General features: G+C 35.4%; 1 long non-coding RNA gene across 1 annotated transcript; it reads left to right on the forward strand.

The window, feature by feature from the left end:
* The first annotated feature begins 436 nt into the window (after positions 1-436).
* Positions 437-19,757, forward strand: LOC115420050 (uncharacterized). The gene is made up of 3 exons (XR_003935495.1): positions 437-721; positions 2,187-2,191; positions 19,744-19,757. It is a non-coding gene; the product is annotated as an uncharacterized LOC115420050 (long non-coding RNA).
* The last annotated feature ends 556 nt before the right edge of the window (positions 19,758-20,313 follow it).

Raw genomic sequence — 20,313 nt, forward strand, 5'->3', positions numbered from 1 at the left:
AGTTCCAGCTTTGCATTACTTTGGTCTTCTCAATGGACATAAAAGATGGAAAATCAATATTCCAACTGAATAAAATGTTCAAAATTGTATTTCTTGAAAATATGTGCCCAGACTTCAGGGACAGTTTAGGGTTAAAGTGATAAAATATTTGTTCAAACACACATTTTGTGACCCACATTAGAGACAATTCAGATAAATGTGTTCCCTCTACAAGAAGAAAAATAGGACCAAAGTTTCTGTAGTCCAACAGCATATTTAAAGACATTAATTGACATTCATTTGACTTTTCAAGGTCACTCAAGGTCAAAGGTTATGGCGCCGAATGAAAGCCCATATGTGACTTCCTATCTATTGCCAATAGTAATTATATCAATATCTTCAAGTGTTTTGAAGTTATAGCAGTGAGATTTTTCCCCCTAATAAACCAGTGGGGATTTTTAAAATTACAAAATTCATTAAAAAAATATTAAAAAATCAATATTTCTCCATTCTTTGAACAACCTTTGTAGACCTTACCCCAAGGAACCTTTGCTATGAATTTCAATAGATTCTGGCTGACGATTTTGGACAAGAAGTTTGTAGAAGTCTGGACATAGATGGCCTTGGGTTTGACCTCTCAAGGTCACTCAAGGTCAAAGGTAATGGCACCAAATAAAAGCCCAAATGTCACTTCCTATCTATTGCCAGTAGTAATTATATCAATATCTTCAACTGTTTTCAAGTTATAGCACTTTGAAAATTTTCCGATTATAAACCAATGAGGATTTTTTAAATTTCAAAAATTCATAAAAAAGTTCAAAAATCTATATTTCCCAATTCTTTGAACAAACTTGGTAGAACTTACCCCAGAGATATTCCACAACAAATATCAAGTCATTGTGACAGACAGTTTCAGAGAAGATTCTTGAAAAATGGTCTCCACATGACAATGGATGGATGGATGACGGACGGATGGATGATGGACGGAAAACAACTGCTCCCAACATTCCATCAGACCCCTCGGATCATTGGACTAAAAACACATCACGGTGGTGTTTTGTATTTTCCTCACTTCAGCGCTTTAAGCTACGAGTTCCAAACCTTTCACTGACCATTTCCACAGGCTGAAATCTTTTATTCAACATCTGCTTCACACCAGAGGAAGGCCTCTCCCTCTGAAGCTGATGATCTCTTCATCTGCCCCCCCCCCCCCCCCAACTCCCCCTCTATATTTACCGCTGGTGAATCTTTGAGCTCACGTTGCCGTTTTCCTCAAGGCAAACTCTCCTCCCTGTTCTTTTTTTTTTTCTCCTTGTGTGTGATTTTCTGCTTAGCATGGATTTCTGCTTGGTGATGCACCAGCGCAGAGGCTTAAACGCTCCTCTCTGACCAGGATTTTTTTTTTTTTTTATTCCTGATTTTAATTTCCAGAGTAGCGAGGGAGAACGAGCGTTGATGAATGCAGGAGGCAGGGAACAATTTGTCCTTTAATCTGTTACCTGAGGCTGTACTCCAGCAAATCACAGATACGCTGCTGTCAAGTTTTACTTTCATCTCCTGTTAACAATCCATCACACGCTGCAAGAAAAGTTCATTAAGCAGCTTTTCATATACAAGCTTTAGACAGATGCTAATTGATAGTACCCATTAACCTTCCAGAATCTGGGTTAGCATATTATGCACACTTTGCACTTCATGTTATAAAAGGCCGTATTTGTTTTAGGTCAGAATTCAAAAGTTGTTCATTTTTGCATGATTTTTAAGTGATTTATCACCATTTATCATAATATTATCCTCTGTGTTTCGCATTTTCAAGTGAAAATCAGGTATTTTCCTTTATTTAATTTACTGGTCATGTAAATTTTCATAAAAGCTCTGAGTAAATTCCAAGGATATTGTATCAGAAACAGAGGAAAGTGAAGACAAAGCGACTTTTCCAGTAAAACATATTACTGTACATAAATCAGTGGTATAGTCCAGGGTATACGGCGGTACATGGTGTATACCTGCTTATTTTTCAGTCAACACTGGGTATACCCACTTCTAAATCCCCCTGATGTGCACCATTCAGAGCCAAATTGCCCATGTTTCCCCTAGGATAGTGAAGCCATGATCCGCCCTTCTCTTCCTCTAATTGGCTAGTACTCTGTACCTTCACTGATTAGACTGGTTAACTTTAGGCATGAGGACTGATGAGCCAATCAGAGGCAAAGTAGGGCGGGTCATACCGAGGAAAACATTGCTAACTAGTGCTGTCCACCTCTGGAACCTGACTGGACACCTCAGGTGCCAGTGCCACCCCAGTTGATTGACAGGTCACTGCACGTCTCATTGAAAGATACGCAAATATTGGAAATGTGAACAAGAAAAGCCGAATAAAGCTATTTCAAATGAGTGACACATATGGAGAGAACCTACTTTGATGGAATACATAATTTTGAGGTAAGTTTTAAGGTGGTTCCAGAACGAGTCACTGTTTTAAATTACTGCTCATATGACTGGACATTTAGAGGAGAGATTTTGTCACCAATAGTTCAGCTCTGCAAGTAGGGTAATGTTATGAAAGTCTAACATTAGTTATCCTATGCTTTCCTCTTGTTAAATACAAATTTACATTAATGCAGCTGCTTGTGTGACCAGTAAAACCTACAAACTGCTACTGATGAAGTCATGATAATTTTATAATAGTGAACAAATACCATTGACAGATTTTTTGGTAAACTAAATTGAGTAGTCTTTCATATCACTGCTTCTAAAACAGCGTTTTTCTGGACTACTTAAAAAAAAAGGGGGCAAAAATTGAGAGTATACCCACTTCTCCTGGGACCACTACACCACTGACATAAACCCAGTGTGTCCATCCACTGTCGTTGATCTGTCGTGAAAAATTTACCGCCGCAGGTGGGAGACATCTTTGGTCCCTTTGACGCTCTTCCTCACTGTACTCTGGCATGTTGAATTTACGTCTCTGTACTCCCATCTATGTTGTGGAGCTTCGTCAAGTAAATGCATACAGAGTCAAGTCAAAGTCGGAGATCGAGCAGAATTGGAGCCGCATGAAGTGTTTATTCATGCATAAAATAAACACTGAGTTGACGTGTCTGCAGAAGTGACTGACTTTTTCGCCCCGGGACACCATTTTTATATTATCAGAAGTAGGTTGGGTTTAGCTATAAACCACACCCATTTTTTTTATCATATTTTGAACATTAATCTAGACACGTCGGAAACCCCCTTTTTTAGCTTGTCTCCGATAGAGTACGATTTTCTTGGTGTCTATCAGGATTGGTCAGACAATATACATATGCAGTTGATTCCTAGAATTAATTGATCATATATTAATATTAAACTTTTTCCCAGAAAATGTAAATTATTTCCCAGAATGCCCAAAATTTTTCCTCTCGTGTACTTCTCTTGTACACCACGTTTGCTGAAACTTTCCATGAGCTCACATGCTCTTTCTTCCCGCCCCATTTTGTAACTTTCCACCATTTCACGTGTTCTTTCGATGGCTTCACGTGTTCGTTCTTTGGAGGGTCTCCCAGGAAAAAAGTCAGCTACTCTGGTACAATCTGCACATTACACTAAGAATAACTTCTGGCATGCAAATGAATACAGGTTAAATACTTAACGAACACAGGTTAAATACTTTTGATTACAAACTGAATACTTTTGATTAAAATACTGATTTTTTGACACATTACAGATCCAACTCCATGGGTTTTACTGGTGAATCAATGTTGTAGAAGATGATGGTGTTTCCACGTTAACTACGACGTCTCTGAATGTCCAAATGTGTCATGTCTGATGACCATGAAAAGATGAAAAACTGTATTTAACACTAATTATTTCAACATATTGATGGGATTGGTGGATGAACACTTATTAAACATTTAACATCAGTAGAAGCTTTTGGTCACCAGTGGATGTCTGGGTCTTTATGGGTTAAATAATATCCTCATTGAGAAAATGAAGATGTAATATTAGCTTAAAGTGAAAACTTGCAGGTTACATTTTCTGCCCTGCATGTCTATTTAATGTGACCTTTATTCATCATTTGGTTTCCTGGCAACAAAACGGTGACTCAGGAGCGACATCAGATGCAACACAAATCTAATATCCCATTCAATGTTAATGGAAGTGGGCAGATTTGGCTTTGATTGCTGCTAATAAGTTAAAAATATCATCAACTTGAATGGAGAATGAGGATGCAGAGGCTCATCTCAGACCCGGATCCTTCTATGATGGGAATAAGGACCCAGATGCAGACTCAAACCACCGTTTATGCCATGAGAGCTGTACTTTGGCACACAATGCAAAAATTACATAGAGGGATTTTAGTTTTCATTGGACACCAGAGGAACTGAATTAGACGGACAAGTACTCTGGAACAGGGTCAACGTGGACTGGACTCATCAGACCACATGACCTTTGTCCATTGAAACACAGTCTAATCTTTATTCTCTCCACAAACTGCAATGAGAAGCCCCTTACTACATTAACTCTTAAAACCAAGTGAGGGGTTGATGATATGTTTGCGCGAATGAAAATTTGAGTGACCATAGCTCTGTCATGATTTTTGCTCTCGGAAAAATTCCAAGAGTTTGTGAAAGCTGAGACATTACACTCTACAGACAATATGGTGTCATTGTGGTGATTTCACTCAAGCCTCAACCGGAAGTCCATTTGTGACTTTACATTTCCATTAAAACTCTCAATAACACCCTTTTAATGTGCAGTAAATTGTAAATAACTGCCAGATCTTAAATGTGAGTATTGTTGAAAAAAAAAAAAACTGGCAAAAAGATTCACTCACAGGACATTTTCAGACTTTTTTATAGTCAAAATCAGCAAAAACAAGTGGTGCCAGGCACAACTAACCCCGCCCCTCACATGTATTGTAGTTTATTTTGGCATTGATCCAGCTGATGTCATCATGTCTGTGTGTGGTGATGTCAGCATATCAACTGCCTCTATATATGTGCCAAGTTTGAAGTAAATTGAAACAAAATTGATGTTTTTATAGACATTTGAAATTCTGCCCATTATAAGTAAATGGGAGAAGAAAAAAGAGTTTAAAAATGTAAAAAAAAATTTGAACTTTGACCTACTTTTCCCAAAATGTAACCACATCTTTTGTGGTTCACTGGTAATCTATAATACCAATTTGGTATAAATTCAACCAATAGTTTTGCTGTTACAGATATTTGAAATGTTGCCCATTATAAGTAAATGGGGAAAAAAGATTTTAAAAATTCATTTAAAAAAAAAAATTGAACTTTGACCTACTGTTTCCAGAATGTAATCATATCTATTCTTGGTCACTGGCAATCTATAAACCCAATTGGGTATGAATTCAACCAATAGTTTTGCTGCTAGAGTGTTAACAAACAAAGAAATAAACACACCAAACCAAAAACAATAGCCCTAGTAATAATGGTCTTTTAACGTGCAGTAAATTATAAATAACTGCCAAAAACTGGCAACAAAATTCACACACAGGGCATTTTCTGACCTTTTTGTAGTCAGATTGATTAAAGATTAAAGTCGTCATATTCCAACAATAAAGCCATAATATTACAAGAATAAAGTGGTGCCCTGCTGGTCCACAGCAGTAGTATCTGTGTTGTATAAAGTACTTGATCTGAACTAGACTCAGTAAATCTCCTCAGTCCCAGTAGATCATGCATATATTCACTGGGGTCAGTACAGGGTCGACTGTAAATGGACTGTGGATCAGCTGGTTCTGGGCCCTAGTTTTGGACCCTGGTTGTTAGTGATGATGAAACCATGTATATTTGTTTCAGGTAAAAATAGCGATGATCTCATCCACCCTGGATGTCCGGATACTCCATTTCTGTCCACATGTCAGTGTTCGTGGACCACTTGTTCTTTGGTAGCTCGTACATGTCCAGTCCAATTATCCTTAATTTAATTTCATATTTCACATTTTCCCGGTCTGGCTGTGTTTACTGCTATACTCCATCATGTTGAGCAGGTTGGTTTTTGACACTCGCTCTGACTTAGAGGGGCGTGGCCTGGAGGGGAAGTGACGTATGTGCATACCCTCTATTGTACTCAGGGTTATTTACAAAGTACAGGGTGGGGAAGCAAAATTTACAATATTTTGAGGCAGGGATTGAAAGACAGTGTATGACCAATTAGTTTATTGAAAGTTATGAGAATTTATTTGCCACAAGAAAACTGACATAATAGAAAATGTTTTTATTCTATGTGTCCTCCTTCTTTCTCAATAACTGCCTTCACACGCTTCCTGAAACTTGCGCAAGTGTTCCTCAAATATTCGGGTGACAACTTCTCCCATTCTTCTTTAATAGTATCTTCCAGACTTTCTCGTAATAGTTTTGCTCATAGTCATTCTCTTCTTTCCATTATAAACAGTCTTTATGGACACTCCAACTATTTTTGAAATCTCCTTTGGTGTGACGAGTGCATTCAGCAAATCACACACTCTTTGACGTTTGCTTTCCTGATTACTCATATGGGCAAAAGTTTCTGAAAAGGTATGGATAATAGTGTTAGGTATGATTATGACATCAATATATGTTTGGTTTCAAAACAATTGACGTAGTGCCTGCTGAGAAAAAACAACTAAATATTCATTGTAAATTTTGCTTCCCCACCCTGTAATTGTAAGTTTTGTTAAATCCAGGTATGGACTTGAATTTTTTCCTCTTCTGCATTATATTAACCCTTTCATGCATGAATTATGAGAACTTTGGTCGATTTTTTTTTTTTTTTTTAGTGTTTTTATTCCTCCTTAGGCATGAAAAAAACAATACAATTGAGTTGTTTTTTTTGTTTTTTTTCATGGATTTACAAAAATGTCCACTCAGCTACACCATGCATTATATTCTTGAAGCAATGAAACAAGTATTTAAAACCCAATATTAGAAAATGATATGAAAACAATGAAACAAAAATATGTTTAATACTGCTAATCTGATATTTTCCTCACATTTTAACATATTCTAATACTAGTTATTACTCACTTCATGGAGATAATATGCAAAGAATAACAATTAACAACGGATTTCCACTCAAGAACCAATCAAGAACAGCAAAGTTACAGTAATGGTATGAATTGCAGTTTATGAGATGGTGCATAAGCGTCCACTGTGTTGGCTGATATGGAACTAAAACAACAAAATCCATGAATATACAAGAGAACAGCTGGAGAATAGCTGTCCACTGTAATGACCACTATGCATGAAAGGGTTAAAAGGCCTGCTATGCAAATGTCATCTCCTGTGATCCAACCAGTAGGATAGTGATGGAGATGGAGATGAGGCAAAAATGAAATGCACTTTCCCAAAATGTTAAACTGTTCCTTTAATAATGCGCTGCTAATCAATACCATATTGATAGTTTAAATCAATGCAGGTGTGAATGTTCAGGTCTTACAATGGAGGTCAATTAATGATCTATTTTTCTGCTTGTGTTGCATCTTTCAGTCAATAATCACATGCTTCTTATATTTATTCTTCACTTCCTCCTCCTCCTCCTCCTTCCTTCGTCCGGTGATACAACCCACAGTCCGTCTCCGCCGAGCCTCTAAATGGATCAGAGGTCGTGACCTTGTTTTAACTAGCGATGTGGACAATAACATTACAGGCTCAGGGTGAGAAGGTCAGCAGGGGGAGGCATCCGTCAGCTGATGGTTACTAAGTTAGTTGCAGTTGCCGGGCAGATTTAGCGGTGTGACGAGGTGAGACGGCCTGATCACTTTCTCACTTTCCTCACTTGTTCTTTTTTTTTTTTTTTTTTTTCCACCTCTTTCTCTCCCCTTGTAACAGATTCCAGAGGTGTTTCATTACTCACTCACTTCTTCCCTCGCAGTTTTCACCATCCCAGCATTAAAACTATGCATATGAACCCATGCAACCCCCCCCACCCCCCCCACCCACCTTTAAAATATGCCCCCAAAAGCTGAGTATATTTCTGTATCCACGCAAGGGTTTATGGGCTTTGGAATATGAATAAGCAAACACACAGTAAGAGGGTTTCTTTGTACTCTGTCAGCCGTGTGTGACAATGGCAAAGGAACAATCCATATCCGCATATCTGGAGGAGTCTTCCATCTTATCCCATGGTGATTGCACAGCCTTTGCACAACAAAAAAGTGAATTTACACCACAGCATGCACAAGAATCCTGTCTTTAAATATTAATACGATCTGCCTAGTAACCAAACGGGGGCTCTCAAAGGGATGTTATTGCCCACACAGCAGTGAACGCATGTCAAGCTTGAGAGCGAGAGAGAGAGAGAGGTCATTGGTCACGTGGATGGATTTATGGAGGATGTACGACTACCATCATCAATGAGATTCAGACTCAACGTGGAGCCGGAGGGAAGGGGGAAGTGAGCTGGGAGTGCAGGGGGGGCATGGTGGATGTTCTCCTGTCAGGGTAAAGTCAGGTGTAAAAACCCACGTGTGAACGAGGATGGGCATCACCTCTCAGGTTTCTAATCGCACCCCAGGCCCCAGAATGAGCCGAGGGGGTTTCAGCAGCTGTCTGAAGGAGGGGTTCTCCCATGAGGATGTTTTCTAAGAGGCTTCTCACTCCAAATAGATTTTATTCAGTGTCTTACAGTTTCTTTTTAGACCGTGAATCTCTCTTTGAATCCCACGCTTCTTTGTAGAATCTATTTGTTTTGAGGTGCAGTGCAGTATTTCTGGGCCATTTCTCAAAAATCGGAGGCAACCTCAAAGCCAGACTTGGATGGCCTCACAATAACTGTCTAAGTCACAGGTGTCAAACACAAGGCCCGGGGGCCAAATCCAGCCCGCCAGAGGGTCCAGTCTGGCCCGCAGGATGAAATACACTGAAAATACTAACGATCAATGGTGTAAAAATCATTTTAATTCAGGTTCCGCATACAGAACAATTAGATCTCAATCGGGTCAGACCAGTAAAATATTATCATAATAACATCTAAATAATGAAAAGTGCAGATTTTATCTTTGTTTTAGTGCAGGGGTGTCGAACTCATTTTAGTTCAAGGGCCACATTCAGCCCAATATGATCTCCAGCGGGCCGGACCAGTAAAATAATAACAGTGAAAAAAGTGAAATTACATTATGAAAGTGTTTACATCTACAACATTTCCTTAAAAATCTGAATAATCTGAAATGTCTTAAAAAAAACAAGTGCAATTTTAACAATATTCCGCCTCAGTTTATCAGTTTATCATTTACACATGTGCGTTACAACTTACATTACAATTACAAATACACAAAACATTTAGCAACAGGCAGAATATTGGTAAAATTGCATGTACTTCTTATACGATGTTTCAGGTCGTTCATATTTGTTCAGGTTATTCACATTTTTTGTAAAAGGATAGTTTGTTAATATAAACATTTTCATGTAATTGTACTTTTTTTACACTAAAACAAAGATAAAATCTGCACTTTTCATTATTTAGATGTTATTATGATAATATTTTACTAGTCTGATGCAATTGATATCTAATTGTTCTGTATGTGGAACCTGAATTAAAATGATTTTTACACTATTGATTGTTAGTATTTTCAGTGTATTTCATCCTGCGGGCCAGACTGGACCCTTTGGTGGGCCGGGTTTGGCCCCCGGGCCTTGTGTTTGACACCTGTGTTTTAGTGTAAAAAAAGTAAAATTACATGAAAATGTTTATATTAACAAACTATCCTTTTACAAAAAATGTGAATAACCTGAACAAATATGAACGACCTGAAACATCGTATGAGAAGTACACGCAATTTTACCAATATTCTGCCTGTTACTAAATGTTTTGTGTATTTGTAATTGTAATGTAAGTTGTAACGCACATGTGTAAATGAGAAACTGATAAACTGAGGCAGAATATTGGTAAAATTGCACTTGTTTTTCTTAAGACATTTCAGGTTATTCATGTTATTCAGATTTTTAAGGAAATGTTGTAGATGTAAATACTTTCAAAATGTAATTTTACTTTTTTCACTGTTCTTATTTTACTGGTCCGGCCCACTGGAGATCATATTGGGCTGAATATGGCCCTTGAACTAAAATGAGTTCGACACTCCTGGTCCAAGTTATACACTGTATGGACAAAAGTATGTGGACATGTTGAATTCAGGTGTTTGTTTTCTAACAGGGGTCTGGGATAAAAAACAATAATGACAAATATTATAATATAGTTTTATATCGGGATGAATATAATTGCATTGATTAGTTTGGTTTAAATTGTTATCTTTGCTTTTAAAATGTCACAGAGATGTTTTTTTACTTGGCTTTATTGACATTATACATATGTACAACGAAACTAAAAGGGACAACTCTCTTGTGGTGTGTAGTGCAAAACTGTTTATTATTTAATGTAGAAATTTAGAGGCAGAACATTTAAAATCATAGTCAAAGACAAAAAAAAAAAAAAAAAAACGTCAATGTTGAGAGAAAAACATCCAAGTAAAAACTACCTCTGAGGCATTTAAGCAAAGATAACATTTTAAACAAAAATAACTGATGCAATATAGCATAGAATAGAATAGAATAGAATAGAATAGAATAGAATAGAATAGAATAGATTTCCTTTCTTATTATGCATACAGTATGTACAATGAAATTAAAAAAGATAACTCTCTTGTGGTGCATAGTGCAAAACCATTCAAAACAGAAAAGTGTTAATATATATACAGAATAAAAACAAGCATGTCAACCAACCAAGAAACAGTAGAGATTAATATAAATTGCACTTTGACCCTGGCTGTTTATATTTATGTCATTATAAAACTATATTACACTGCAAAAATCTAAATCTTATCAAGTGTATTTTTCTCATTTCTTGTCAAAATATCTCATCACATTTAAAATAAGATATAATCATGAGTAATGTGGGAAGAGTAACTTTTCAGTGAGATATAAGAACTTATTTTTAGACAATAGAGCTTGAAAATCTTATTTCAAAAAATCTTAACATAATTTTCACTTGTTCCATTGGCAGATTTTTTTTTGGTTGAATTAAGCAAAAAAAAAAAAAAAAAAAAAAATCTGCCAATGGAACACGTGAAAATTATGTTAAGATTTTTTGAAATAAGATTTTCAAGATCTATTGTCTAAAAATAAGTTCATGTTCTTGAGATATTTTGACTAGAAATGAGAAAAATACACTTGGTAAGATTTAGATTTTTGCAGCATAATATAGTTTTATAATGACATAAATATAAACAGCCTGGGTCAAAGTGCAATATATATTAATCTACCATTTCTTGGTTGGCTGACATGCTTGTTTTTATTCTGTATATACATATTTACAATATTTACACTTTTCTTTTAAACGGTTTTGCACTACACACCACAAGAGAGTTGTCTTTTAATTTTTTTGTACATATGTATAATGATAATAAAGGCATTCTATTCTATTCTATTCTATTCTATTCTATTCTATTCTATTCTATTCTATTCTATTCTATTCTATTCTATATCAGTTATTTTTGTTTAAATTGTTATCTTTGCTTAAATGCCTCAGAGGTGGTTTTTACTTTTTACTTTTCTCTCAACTTTGAGTTTTTATTTTATTTTATTTTTTTTTTAAATATTTGACTGATTTTAATTGTTGTATCTCTAAATTTCTAAATTATTTTTCCTGCTCTCACTGTAAATAATAATTTTCCACCCTAACTAACCATCTACTTTCTCCACATTTCACTCAGTGAGAAAAATCTCCCATTAAACTTTAAGGAAATATTGATGATTATAAACTATATGGACAAAAATATTGGGACACATCATATCTACAGCTGTAAGATGTCCTGTTCATGACGATTTGACAAAAAAAACATCATAACACTGTATAGATGCTGACTCTTCTAGTTTTATCAATGACTATCAATGTCTCAAATACCAATTAAATTAATAACCTTGTATATTATATTTATAGCTCATATAAGTATCAGCATCATGCAACAATATCACAAAAGCCATGTTTACGGCCGTGGTCTTGGCTGACATTAATAACACAGTGATCTGATTAAACAGATTAGAGACATGCTTGCGTGACATTTGGCCACAAAAGAGGATTTCAGGATCTGAAATATGATTTTAATATCCATAAATGTGGTTTTATCTGTTTAAATGTGTTAAAATGTGTGTTATTTGCAGATGACACGAATGTTACTGTAATTCAATGCACAACTATACATGATATTAGTTCTGAAATAAAATATACAAATAAAGTCATGACATAAATTAAAATAAATGACATGAATGACATACATTTCTTGTAGGTGGCCTTTGATTTCATAGTTTAGGGTGATGTATTAATATAATAACAAAACCATAAAATAGCTGTGGAGTATATTATATTTAATCCTTTCTTCCTCTTCTTGTTCTTCTTTTTCTTATTATTATTACTAGTAGTTTATTTATTTATTTATTTATTTAGTATTTTGGTTTTTTTGTGCCAAGACAGAAGTTGCTCGAATATTCACAACACTGTATTATTTCTTTCCTCCAGATCCAGAAGGGAAATGTTTGTCTTGTTACCAGATAAATGTTTCAGTTTTTGTCACATAGCTGCTAACTTTGTGAATTCTTTTATGATGGGTGTATTTTTTTTTTTTTTTTTTTTTACTTAGCCCACTTTGCATCTTGTGTTATCACTGTTTTATTTATTTTCCCCTTGTTTTATGATTCATGGACAACACTTTGGCTAACTAAGGTTTTTTTTTTTTGTTTTTTTTTTTTAAAGTGCTTTACAAATAAAGTTGGTATGGTATGATCTTCAAATATTGTAAGTCAGCTTTTACTGATGGTATAAATTTTCGTACAGAACGTAAAAGTTGCAATCTCAAGTATACAATCATGCAAAACTAATCAAATCTAAACTGATTAACCCATAAAGACCCAATTCTACTTTTGTGGCAGTTTCCAAATTATTATTTTTTTCTCTCCATTTAACCTTTCTTCAGTGATTTATCATCAATTATTATAATATTATCCTCTGCATTTTGCATTTGTCACTGTAAATCATGTATTTTCCTGTATTTAATTTAATAAGATAATCATAAAAACTCATCAAATTCAAAGGTTTTCACGTCAAAACAGAAAACTTAAGATAAAATGACTTTTTTTTAACATGCCATTATTACCATCTTTACTTCTGCTTAATGATGACTCTTTGTCTTCAGCAGAGGCGTATATTATGGGCTGCCTTCACTGCTGCCAAGAAAATGCTGGCATTGGGATAGCAGCTGCCTCATACTTTATCACAGCAACAATGGATCAGTTATTTTGTAGATATAGTTCTGATAGAGAGGTCAGTGGCCCTGATGTATGCAGCCAGTCGAAAAACCTTTAGTATGTGGGAGGCTGTTTAAATTATGGTTGAAGAAAGAGTACAACATAATGTCTATGACTATCCTGATCACCTGTTTATATCTGTAAATTATATTCATTTTCATCTATTTACACGTGTACTTGATTTTATTAGTGGTTTTTGTATTTTGAGATCCAGTTTGGGCTGGTATGAAGGTTGCCATTGGTTCTGGGAGGGTTTATACTTTGTGTGTCACAAAATCTTGTATCTTAAAATGTGAATTTCTTTCTTTTTTTGTATTGTACTTTTGGAGATGCACAATGAAAATAAATAAAAAAATTTATTAAAAAAAAAAAAGACAAAGTGACTTTTTCAGTACAAATATCAACAACTGAATGTAAAACCAAGTGTCTCCATCCACTGTCTTTAGCTGCTTTTCCATTGGACATCTGCGCAAACCTTTACCGATATTTACTAAATGTCGAAAAAACAGAAGTGCGTAATGTTGGTTTTTCCATTAAATCACAAACGCAGTGATTTGTTTATTTATTATTGTGAGATGACACGAGAAGTCATTCCATAAACATGGTGACAAATGTAAATACGGTGTTAATTTACAGATATATTCATTATTATTATATATTACCCCTCTATCTCGTACTAAATTAAAAAATGATTGGGTTTCCTGGTGTGTCCACGCATACCGCGACATGTTTCTTCTTTTTCTTCGCTTGTTGTAACGTACGTCAACATCCAGTTTTTTAATTCCCCTGACTCTAGTTGTGAAAAAAGGTCTTTCCATTGCAGTTTTGCGTGATATACCAGTTGCGCTACGCCTGAAAAACCACCTCTTGCCAGCGCAAAAACTTTTAATCGAAAAATGAGACGTTTGGCGAAATTGTTGTTTTTCCATTAGGCAAATTTTTACGTGTAAGTTATATTTGCGCAATTTGAGGGTCAATGGAAAAGCAATTACAGATCCAACTCCACGGGTTTTACTGGTGAATCAATGTTGTAGAAGATGGCAGTGTTTCCATGGTAACTACAGAGCTTCTGAACATCCAAATGGGTCATATCTGATGACCATGAAAAGATGACAAACTGTATTTTACACCAATTATTTACATGTATTGATAGGATTAACGGATTAACAGTCATTAAATGTTTGCCACACTCATTCTTCCATGACATGAACGCTACCATCATCAGACCCATTGTTTCTGTTCTTTTCTGTATTTAAGATCTTTTTTTGTTTGTTTTTTTACATGTAGACATTGTTATTTCTTTGATCCACCCCCATAAATGAACAAAAACAACTATGTCTGAAAGTTATGCGCCAAATAAAAACAAAAACAACCACCATCTCCACCAGACATCCATGTGTGTTAGCGTCTTATACTATTAGGCAGACTTAAAATACTACACAAAAGTGGCGATTACGCCTGCTGGCCTGTTGGGCAAAGCACAATGCAACTCAATTAAACGCATCAGGGTGGCATTTGCCAAAGAGGATTGTGCACGTTCAGCCCTTCCTCCTCCTCCTCCTCCTCCTCCTCCTCCTCCTCTGACTGGCACTTCAGACAGAAGGAGCTTAATGGTCGACCACATGGGGATCAAACATACCATCCATGGACCAAGAAGCAGTCTGTTTAACAGCATGAGATCTCAGCAGAGTCGGAGTGATTGGCTCGGTTACCCGTGAGGCCAGAAGATTCCTCTTTATTCACAACAGAGTCTGGCTGCTTCCACTAGGAGAGCGCCTATTTTTTTTTTTTTTGATGTTTTTTTTTACTCTGTTTGCATTCACTGTTCATTAGCTTTATCTCTCTTGGATGGACACTTTATGCTACATCAGAGAGTTACTATTTATAAAGAGTAAAAAAACAGAAGAAAATCAATGTAGGTCAGGCTCCGTAGACAATTATAAATGTTTCCTTCCAGTCGAAAACCAATGTATTGATTCATTACCATCATTACTATTATAATCATATCATTAACCCATGAAGACCCAAACAGCCGCTGGCGACCAAAAGCATCTACTGATTTAAACTGTTTAATGCATGTTGGTCCAATGAGTCTATCAATACATGTAAATAATTGGTGTAAAATACAGTTTGTCATCTTTTCATGGTCATCAGATATGACCCATTTGGACGTTCAGAGGCTCTGTAGTGAATATGGAAACAATGTCATCCTCTACAACATTGATTCACCAGTAAAACCCATGGAGTTTGATAAATGACACTTGATGGACACACTGGTTTTTATGTTCAGTTAATGATATCCTGAAAAAGTCACTTTTTCTTCAGTTTTCTCTGTTTCTGATATAATAACCATTAACTTCAATCAGAGCTGTAATGAACAGCTACACGATCAGTGAATTAAATAGAGGAAAATACTGGATTTTCATTGAAAAAACACAAAATGCAGAGGATAACATTATAAAAAATGGTGATAAATCACTCAAGAAAAGTTAAATATAGAGAAAAAAAAATATTTTGGACTGCCACATTAGTAGCACTAGGTCTTTATGGGTTAATATATTACACTGGGTTACAAAGAAATGTTTTTTGCAAGTTGTCTAGGTTTTTTCAACTGAATTAGGACCATTTTGCACCGCTAAATCCAAAAATAACATCTGTTTTTCTCAATCAGGTCAGGTTTTTTTTGCTAATTTGATTTTGAAAAATTTGATCTTCTCATAAAATTGATTACAGTTTTGTGACTTTATCAGTTGATTTTTTATATAGTTCTCACCCAGAATAGGTTTTAAGAGAAAAAAAATCATTTTCTAACAGGATTCCTGTTAGGTACAATGGTGTATTCACCGCAGATGTAGCAGAATACATCAGGCTTATTTTTGCAAGATCTTCTAGTCGAAGCCATTTCATTCACCTGTAATATTAAAAAAAAACATTAATCATAAATTGGCAAAAGTAAAATCTTCAGAACTTGTTTATTGCAAGAAATATGAAAGAATTTTGTATCATATGATGTGAAAATGCCCATAAATGTAAGCAAAAATGTTAAAAAGCCAATATGTAGCATAGTTCAGAAAGTTGACCTGATTGAGCAAAATTAATGTGATTTTTGGATTCAGCACACCAAAATTATCCTAAATCAGCTCAAAAAACTTCAACAATAAATTTGTTGTTGACCAGTGTTATATATTGTATAATATATTATTAAAGTACTATGCTGTGAATTAAACACAACATACACATGCATAGGTTTTTACCCCTCCCCCTGAAGGGAAGGTAAGGAGTAATGTTTTGGTTTGGTTTGGTTTGTTTGTTTGTTTGTCAATCTATAAACTCAACTTGGTATGAATGCTGCCATAGTGTTAACAGTGACCCAGAATAGATTTGTGTAGAATAGGTCAAAGTTTAAATTTTTTATGAATTAAAAAAACAATTTATTCTCATTTACTTATAATGGGCGAAATTTCACGTTTGTAGCAGCAAAACTATTGAATTCATACCAAACTGGGTTTATAGATTGCCAGTGACCCAGAATAGATGTGGTTACATTTTGAGAAACGTAGGTCAAAGTTGCAAGTTGTGATGAATTAAAAAAAACACAAAACATTTTCTCCCATTCTCTTAAAATGGGTGGAATTTCAAATGTCTATAAACACAGCAATTTTATTTCAATTTACTTCAAAGTTGGCACATATATAGAGGTAATTGATATGTTGACATCACCACACATAGACATGATGACATCAGCTGGATCGATGTCAAAATAAGCTACAATACATGCGTGGGGCGGGGTTTGTTGTGCCTGGCACCACTTGTTTAACCCTTTCATGCACGAATTATGAGAACCTTAATCAAAATTTTTTCCTGAGTGTTTTTATTCCTGTTTAGGCATGAAAAAACACAATGCGATCAAAAAAATTTCTTCTGAAAAAAAAAAAAAAAAAACATAAAAAAATAGTAATAAAAAAAAAAAAATTTCTTATGAACCTATTTTTCATTGAGTTGCAAAAATATCCACTCAGCTGGACACCACACATTTAATTTTTGATGCACAGAAACATGAATTTACTGATAAACTGTATGAAAACTATGGGGAGGGCTTGTGATTCTGGGGGTTTATGCTCAGGAGAGATCTACATAATGTGACCAATTCATGTCAGAACAGATATGTAGGGTCTTAAAACGTAAAGATATGTGTAAAAAAACAACAACCCCAAAACAAATCAACAAAAAGAACAACAAAATCCATGAATATACAAGAGAACAGCTATAGAATAGCTGTCCACTGTAGTGACCACTATGCATGAAAGGGTTAATATATTTTTTAAGATACTGATATCCTTATTTAGTGTTTTTATAGTTTTGTAACTGTACATTTTTACTTTCTTTTGTGTACAACACTGCTGCTGTTTTATCTTTGCACTACCCAAAGCCACTGGTATGGAATTTCGATCTCATGAGCACTATACTGTGTAAATTTGAATGATAAATGAAGTCTGTCTAATTGCCAATCAGTGGAGCCATTTCTCAGTATAAACACAACCTATTAAATAAGTATAAGTCGTTCTGTCTATGTTGGATCTGGAGTTGCATGTTGCATTTCCATTATCTTTTTGCATAAATCATCACCAACAAGTGCAACTGATGCCATCTACAGGGTGCGGAAGCAAAATTTACAATGAACATTTAGTTGTTTTTTCTCAGCAGGCACTACGTCAATTGTTTTGAAACCAAACATATATTGATGTCATAATCATACCTAACACTATTATCCATACCTTTTCAGAAACTTTTGCCCATATGAGTAATCAGGAAAGCAAACGTCAAAGAGTGTGTGATTTGCTGAATGCACTCGTCACACCAAAGGAGATTTCAAAAATAGTTGGAGTGTCCATAAAGACTGTTTATAATGGAAAGAAGAGAATGACTATGAGCAAAACTATTAGGAGAAAGTCTGGAAGTGGAGGAAGCAACAAAAAATGTACCAAAGCTTTTATTAAAGCTCTCAAATCCAAAATCCTAAAGGATCCAACCAAATCCATGAGAAAAATGGCAATTGAACTTGAGGTAGACAACAAGACCATTAGCAATGCAGTAAAATATGATTTGAAGTTAAAATCTTACACAAGAACACCAAAACACTTGTTGACAACAGCAACAAATCCAACTTTAGCAATTTTTGGGAATCATGTTTACGGCCGCCTTCTAGCCCAGATTTAAACCCTCTGGATTATGCTATTTGGGGCGTTTTAGAACATGCTACCAATGGAACATCACACAGCAATGTCGACTTTCTTAAAGATACTATTAAAGAAGAATGGGAGAAGTTGTCACCCGAATATTTGAGGAACACTTGCGCAAGTTTCAGGAAGCGTGTGAAGGCAGTTATTGAGAAAGAAGGAGGACACATAGAATAAAAACATTTTCTATTATGTCAATTTTCTTGTGGCAAATAAATTCTCATGACTTTCAATAAACTAATTGGTCATACACTGTCTTTCAATCCCTGCCTCAAAATATTGTAAATTTTGCTTCCCCATCCTGTATGGTCTGGTAGGGTTGCCCTTTGAGGCAGAAGAAAGAGGCTTGTGCATTTGCATTGTGCTGCAGAGCAGATGGGGCGTCTGTCATCCATATGCATGAGGCGGGCGGCTGCCAGCCTATCACCTTGACCCCTGCAATGAGACTGTGACCTTGGACTCAATGGAAGAGAATGGGACCAGTCGTGGCTGTGGCGTTAAGGCTTTATCCTGCAGCTGGGAAAGTGGATGAGCGTCCTGACTGGGCTTTTCCAGGCTGTGGAGGAATGAGGCGGCCTGCTCTCCAACAGCTGCCCAAACATGTGAACTCCATGATGGTAAATGATGGATATAGGGGGGGGGGGGGACACATGGGAGAATGTCTCAGAGTCTTCTGGATCTGATTCTCATGCATTGGAGCAGCGTTCAGAGAGAGGTGGAGATAGAAACAACCAAAACAAGTGGTGCCAGGCACAACGAACCCCACCCCAAACACATATTGTAGCTTATTTTGGCATCGATCCAGCTGATGTCATGTCTATGCATGTGGTGATGTTAGCATATCAGTTGCCTCTATATATATTTGTGGAAAAAATTATTAGACCACCCCTTGTTTTCTTCAATTTCTTGTTCATTTTAATGCCTGGTCCAACTAAAGGTACATCTGTTTGGACAAATATAATAATAACAACAAAAATAGCTCATAACAGTTTAATTTCAGAGCTGATATCTATCCATTTTCCATGTTTTCTTGATAATAACCAAAATCACTTCAGTTCTTACATCAATATCTATGGCATTGCACTGACAAAAACAATGCTTTTAGACACTCCATGTTTTCTTTTCTGTCTGTTTTAGTCACATGATACACACAGGAGTTAGGACTGGATAACCATTGTTTGTGATGACTTCTGATGATCTAATAATTTTTTTTCCATGACTGTATGTGTCAAGTTTGAGTTATATAGAAACAAATTTGATGTTTTTATAGACATGGGAAATTTCATCCATTATAAGTAAATGGGAGAAAAAATAAAGATTTTAAAAATTCATAAGAAAAAATTTGAACTGTGACATACTTTTCCCAAAATGTAATCACATCTATTCTGGGTCACTGGCAATCTATAAACCAAATTTGGTATGAATTCAACCAATAGTTTTGCTGTTACAGAAATTTGAAATTTCGCCCATTAAAAGAAAATGGAAAAAAAGATCTAAAAAAAATTCATGAAAATTTTTTTCATTGATCTACTTCTCCCAAAATGTACTGAGATCTATTCAGGGTCACTGGCAAACTATAAACCAAATTTGATATGAATTCAACAAACAGGTTTGCTGCTACAGACATTTGAAATTCCGCCCATTATAAGTAAATGGGGACAAAAAAGATTTTTAAAAATTCATTAAAAATTTTAACTTTGACCTATTTTTCCCAAAATGTAATGACATATATTCTGGATCACTGGCAATCTATAAACCCAATTTGGTATGAATTCAACCCATAATTTTGCTGCTACAGAAATTTGAAATTTTGCCTA

Source organism: Sphaeramia orbicularis, chromosome 5 (genome assembly GCF_902148855.1).
Source record: "Sphaeramia orbicularis chromosome 5, fSphaOr1.1, whole genome shotgun sequence".
NCBI lineage: Eukaryota > Metazoa > Chordata > Actinopteri > Kurtiformes > Apogonidae > Sphaeramia > Sphaeramia orbicularis.